Here is a 6000-nt window from a genome sequence, read left to right on the forward strand (position 1 = left end):
GGACCAGTGGACGAGCAGCTCCGGCGGGGGGAACTCGGCCCTAGCCCTGCAGCTAGGCTCCGGGAGTGCAAACCCTTTTACTGGCGCCAAGCTCACCCGGCCGGAGCTGCTACCGAAGGGAAGTCGGGGGGAGGAGACATGGAATAGAAAGGGATTGTACTCCCGGAGCTGAACTGCCAGACTGCCGCCGAGCTACCCCAGCCGGAGCTGCTCATCCGCCGGAGCCACTAGTCCGTCGGAGCTGCCACCTAGCTTCGGCGCCAGTTCAGCTCCCGGAGTACACCGCCGGAGCTGCCGGACTGCGGCCGGACGGCTTTGATGGCGGCCGGCAGCTCTGGCGCGGGGAGCTCGAGGCAGTCCGGTAACTCAGCTCCAGGAGCAGTAGTCATTATGCGCTAAAATGGTCCCTGCCAGTGTTTTTCCATTCTGATGTTTGTGGATGAATCTTTAAGCTACAGCTTTGTTACATTTCCTTGCGATGGTTTGCTAGTTTAACCATACAGCAATACATCAAATTATGTAAGATGATGTGTCCGTTGTGTGGCTGTCCTGTGAGAGCCGTATACGCATTTTAAAAAAACCTGTAATCAGCGTGACTATGACTTTCCCAGCCGATCCAGGGGGGCTCTTCCAATAATTTATAGAACACTGGAAGGGACCATTTCAGAACACTGGCCGGTGTTGTGCCGAATTTCGACCCCCCCGCATATTACACCCCCCCTTCGCATGAACGCGCATTCGCTTATTGTCAACGCCCCATACTTTCATTTAGTTCGAGGCGCTCTTCCTTCTCACAATATTAGTCAAAATTAGTGTTTATATTGTATCACAACATCACAAGTTGAGCAACATATCACAGAAAGTGATGGCATATTTTAGGTTGTAAGTTTTAAGACGAACACATCGCAATGGAACCTCCGACGACCCATGCTACGCTACAACATTCACGATAATGAACTACGAGAGCACTTAAATACGTAATAGTTAAAAGTAATACATTTATGCATTATGTTATTTACTCATTAATTTTGACAACCTCTTGGTAGCCTACCCTAGAAAGCACATTCAACTGTGACTGATCCAAAACTAAGGAAATCCTTTACTATGTACAGACTCAGTGAGCACAACTTCGCCTTCTAGAGAGTGAAGGATATTGGATATATTCAATATATATTCAATATATCCAATATATATATCCAATATATATATATATATATATATATACTGGATATATTCAATATCCAGCCAATGTAACCTGCCATATTCATCACCCCTCTCCTATTTGTTGTTTGCAAAGTCTGAGAAACGTATTGACGGTTGAGTGTTACTGAAAAGACAACATTTTCTTCACTATGAAGTCTTCGGCTCTGAACTTCAAGTGACCTTTCTCCAATCATCACGAGAATTTAGGTGAGTGACAGCTAACAGGCCTGTGGTGGCCTGTGAAGGGTATTGGATATATTCAATATATATTGAATATATCCTATATATATTTTGGATATATTGAATATATTTTTAATATTTATATATATATACCGGACATATTCAATATCCAGCCAATTTAGCCTGCCATATTACAACCCCCCCCTCCTATTTCTTGTTTGCAAAGTCTGACGCTTCAAATGTCTTGGGCTTACATCGTTAGGTCACTGGATGTGACTGTAGCAAGGGGGGTGATACAATATAAACACTAATTTTGACTAATATTGTGAGAAGGAAGAGCGCCTCGAACTAAATGAAAGTATGGGGCGTTGACAATAGAGTGGCGAAGTCACGCCCCTTCCGGTAGAGCTCATGGGACCTATGAGATCGAAAAATATGAATTGGTGTCAATGGAGAGAAAATAATTATTTTCTTGTCCCAGTCTTTATATGCCCTGGATTACACATATGTTGTTTGTGGATTTAAATGATAATTTTTCATGCAAAGGAAACTAAAAATTTTCAGGAAGAAGTTTGATAATTTTAGGTTTTATGTGAGGCCGCTTTGTGAACTACAGCTCTTCGCTGCTCTCGACGCATATGATATACGTCACCACACCCGCACTTGGAACTCGGCACAGAGATGGCACATAGAGATGGCACATAACTAAAACTCTCCACATGCCCCGACTTAAAGTGGTTTTCACCTCTTTCTATGCTTTTATCCTCGCCTTGAAAAAAAGTGACGTATATCATATGCGTCGAGAGCAGCGAAGAGCTGTAGTTCACAAAGCGGCCTCACATTAAACCTAGAATTATCAAACCTCTTCACGAAAATTTTTAGTTTTCTTTGCATGAAAAATTATCATTTAAATCCACAAACAACATATGTGTAATCCAGGGCATATAAAGACTGGGACCAGAAAATAATTATTTTCTCTCCATTGACACCCATTCATATTTTTCGATCTCATAGGTCCCATGAGCTCTACCGGAAGGGGCGTGACTTCGCCACTGCGCGTTCACGCGAAGGGGGGGGGTTGTAATATGCGGGGGGTCGAAATTTGGCACAACACCGGGACCATTTTAGCGCATAATGACTGCTGCCTATTATGCTTATGGCAGTAGGCCTAATGCAATTCTGCTGAATTATTTGGAGGACTTATAGCCTACTTGTAGTGCCGTATTTTTAACAGTGTGTGGAATCTACAGCTAGTCACTTTCACTGAATAAGCAAAATTAATCCCGAACAGTTGAACCTCTGAATTGATCCTGAAACTATGTCCTAGAATAATTCATTTGTATTCCGTTTTAGGCCATCTCACTAAAGGTCACTTAAATGTAGCCTATTTAAGCTCACCAAGTCCAGTATTCAGAATTCAAAGCATTTATTCACAAATACTAGGGCTGTAACGATACACAAATTCAGGATTCGGTTTGTATCACGATTTTTGACCCACGGTTCGATACATCCCACGATTCTTTTAAATTGAAAAAGCATTTTATTTAAACAACACTTAAATACCAATTATCTTAATGTAACATTTAATAACAAATAATTTGGAACACTGAACAGATTTGAACCAAAAGAATACTATTAAAGTATAGCTAAATTAATAAAGAAATAACCAAAGATTGCAGTTGGAGGATGCTTTTTGCTGGTAGGCATAATAGGGCCCCTTTAACTGTTTGGTTGGTTTATTCAAATATCCTTATTAGCGCTTCTTATTAGGCTATGTAGCTTGAATAATGACATAATCAGGCCGTATAGAATTCAACATGTTTAATAGCCTAACTTTCAATAGATGAGGAAAAACATGAACGTCGCAATAACGAGGAGTAGCATATGTGTATGCGCGAGAATGGCAGGGTGCGTATGCGTGTGTGAGTGACGTCAGCGAGTGAGTGGACGAGCGAGGAGAGCGAGCGGTAGCGCGTGTGTCTAGTGAAAAGCGAACGAGTCCGGTAGAATAAAGTACCCATCCTGTCAATAATCGGTGGCCGCTTCATTCCGACCGATAAGCAGACAAACTGCCAGTCAAATCACACAAAACAATAAAGACAGGATCACACAGGCAATTTTTTTTGCGCTTGGCCCACTCTGGTAAATGTCGTTCATATCGCATATGAGGACTTCGACGGCTGTGGAGAAATGCAATCCTCTGTAGCCACGGAGAGCTGTGATCACAGAGAGGGTATCTCGTCACATATTTACGGCATCGATAGGAGGGGGCGCTGTCAGCAGACTATTATCTAGACAAATTATTAGCAAATTTCAATCGGACAATTTGACCGCAGAGTTAGAAAGGGCGTATCGCGCTTCTGCCTTCTCACACCGCGAGACAGGATCGTGGCTTTGAGTATCGCGATTTTCGGTTTGATACGCGTATCGTTACAGCCCTAGTAAACAGGGACGACTCCTTACCACCAAGGAAGAACAACACCAAAGAGCATTTCAGGGAGCTGCTCAATAGACCAGCAGCACACATGCTTAACATGAACTGTGCCCCCCCAAACAAGATCTGCGGTAAGGAAGGCCATTAACATGACGTGGCAAAGCAGCAGGGCCAGATGACATCACAGCGGAGGCCATACATGCTGATGTGAAACCTCAACCACGATGCTATACCAACTGATCAAGGAAACATGGGAGGATGAGGAAAATATACCTGCAGACTGGAAGGACAGGCTTATTGCAATCATTCCTAAGAAAGGACACCTCAGGGATTGCAATAACTACCGAGGGATAATGTTGCTATCAACACCAGGAAAAATGCTCAATCGCATCATTGTAGAGAGACTGCGAAGAGGGTTGACGATGAGCTGAGAGAGAACCAAGCTGGTTTCAGAAAAGGAGTGACCAAATTGCTACCCTCAGGTAGGGCTTGGCGATAAACCGATTTTATCGATTAACTCAAGTGTGTAGCTCACGTCGATTTGTTTAAATGAAAATCGGTTTTCTCTTCAACATCCGCCAACGCTTCCCTCTCAGCTCCCGTAATTCGGAATGGGCTCAGCCCTCCCCCCGCACAGAGCGCGCATTTACCAAAGTGATACACAATCATGGCAGCGAGTGTGACAAGTTGTATACAGCAATTTATTCATGTATGTATAATCGATTTTGAGGTCAACATAATTCATTCGAAATATATCTGTGATATATCTGTGTGGTTTAATAATTCGTCGATCTGTTTGTAATTCGTCGATCTGTTGGTAATGCCTCGGGGCTCCAGTAGGGGGATCGCGCTCCTCTTCCTCATTCAATACAGACGTGTGAAGGAAAGAGCTGCTTGTGTGTTCTTCTCATTCTTCTCCCGTTACTATTCCCTTTTTTAAGGTAATTAACGTTTGCAAAACACTATGTTTATGAACACATGTTGAAAGTTTGAATGTTATGTTGGCACTTTATCAGAACTACCTCTTATCATTAGTAATATTTTATGTTTACAGAAATATTTTATTTTATATATTTTACGTTACGTTACAGGTTACACTGTTTACAATGGGAGGGACTGCCATAATGCCTTTTTATGTAGATCGATTTAAATCGGAAATCTGATTTGTGAAAAAATCGGGAATTTTTTTTTTAGGCCATATCGCCCAGCCCTAACATCAGGATCATCATTGAACAATCTATAGAATGGAACACACCTGTTTACGTCAATTTCATTGACTTTGAAAAGACATTTGACAGTGTAGACCGAAAGCAGCTATGGAATTTAATGGCACACTACGGAATCCCCCCCAAATACATAAACATCATCAAGAACACATACCAGGACATGCAATGCCAAGTGCTCCACCAGGGACAGGCACAAGAAACATTCACAGTGCTCACTGGGGTGAAACAGGACTGCCTGCTTTCCCCTTTCCTTTTCCTCTTGTGCATTGACTGGACCATGAATCAAACTACCCACAATAAAAATACTGGCATCCAATGGAGTCTGACAGAACAGCTAGAGGACCTCGACTTTGCAGATGACATTGCAATACTCTCACATAGCCACCAGCAGATGCGAGAGAAATCCCAACTGCAAGAAACAACAGCAGCAGGACTGGGGCTTAAAATAAACGGAGCAAAAACCAAAATAATGCGGACAACAAAAGCATAAGTCCTATAAACATCGGGGACCAAACACTGGAAGAGGTCATCAAATTTACATATCTGGGAAGTGTGATAGCTGTGGACGGTGGGACGGAGGAAGATGTGAAGTCAAGAATAGGGAAAGCAAGAACAACATTCAACATAATAAATAAGATCTGGAAAAATAAAAACATCTCACTCAATACTAAGCTCAAAATCTTCAACTCCAATGTCAAATCTGTACTGCTGTATGGATCAGAAACCTGGAAGACCACCAATACCATCACCAATAAACTGCAAACTTTCATCAACCACTGCCTTAGACATCCTCAGGATCTTCTGGCCAAACCGTATCAGGAACACCAACCTGTGGGAACGCACCAATCAAGAGCCAATAGAGATACAGCTGATAAGGAGAAAGTGGAGCTGGATAGGTCACACACACTAAGAAAAGGCAAAACAGCAATAACCAAAAATGCATTAACATGGAATCCA

The sequence above is a fragment of the Gadus morhua genome, chromosome 15, assembly GCF_902167405.1.
Source record: "Gadus morhua chromosome 15, gadMor3.0, whole genome shotgun sequence".
NCBI lineage: Eukaryota > Metazoa > Chordata > Actinopteri > Gadiformes > Gadidae > Gadus > Gadus morhua.